Genomic DNA, 1,003 nt, shown 5'->3' on the forward strand with positions numbered 1-1,003 from the left:
CTTTGATGAAAAACTCCAGAGAAAGCAGCACGATTAAAAACTACCAGAATTAGAGTCTTGATAACACTGGTGGATCATAGTTTCCTCATATTTCTGAGACTACGTACCTCCAACATTGTAGCCCACACAGGAGTTCTGATCACAGTAACCCGGAGGCCCCTGGGGGCCGATGGGTCCGGGGGCTCCGGGCCGACCGGGTACTCCGGGATTTCCAGGTCGTCCTGAGGGTCCAGAGCTACCTGGTCTGCCCTGTCCCTGGGGACCTGGGAGGAAGAGGATGAAGAGTTTAGAAAACAAAACACAAATGTTAGAATTACAGAATCACTCTGAGGACAAACTCATCATCAGTCATAAGAACCCCGACTGTGAGCCCGAAGTTATCACAACATGTGTTTGTGTTTTCTCCTGCGTTCTGTCAGTCAGAGGACAGAAAAACACTTTGCAGCTTTCAAAGTGATTATTTTAATGATTTTAGTAGTTAAAGTTCTTCCAGACGTTTCCAGGTAACAAATGTTTAAGACATTTTTAAATGGCACTCAGAATTAACTTAAGAACACCTCAACAACTAAAACTATAGAAAAAATTATATCAACTATTTAATTTTAGAGACAATTTGTTCACATTTTTTGGTTCAGTTCAGAAAAACAAGAACAACAACACTAGTACTAATACTAATAATAAAATTAATAATCTATCTTACCATGTCAGTTAAGACATTTGATAAAAAATTATATTTTCTGTTGAATTCTGTGGATTTTACAACATCTTAATGATCCATGTGAAACATTTTTTCTTTCACTAATCAGACAATCATGTTCAGGACTTTCTTCACTGCATCACTGGGATGGTTCAGAAAGGCTTAGCAGGAAAATAAGTTACCAGGTGGTCCTGGAGGTCCTCTGGGTCCTTGTACACCCACACCTGGAGATCCCTTATCACCCTTCTCTCCTGGTTGTCCTGGAAACACACAACAGAAATAAATACTGCTTAAATTTCTATATTT

The sequence above is a fragment of the Pundamilia nyererei genome, unplaced genomic scaffold (genome assembly GCF_000239375.1).
Source record: "Pundamilia nyererei isolate P.nyererei 1_Seehausen unplaced genomic scaffold, PunNye1.0 scaffold02740, whole genome shotgun sequence".
Lineage (NCBI taxonomy): Eukaryota > Metazoa > Chordata > Actinopteri > Cichliformes > Cichlidae > Pundamilia > Pundamilia nyererei.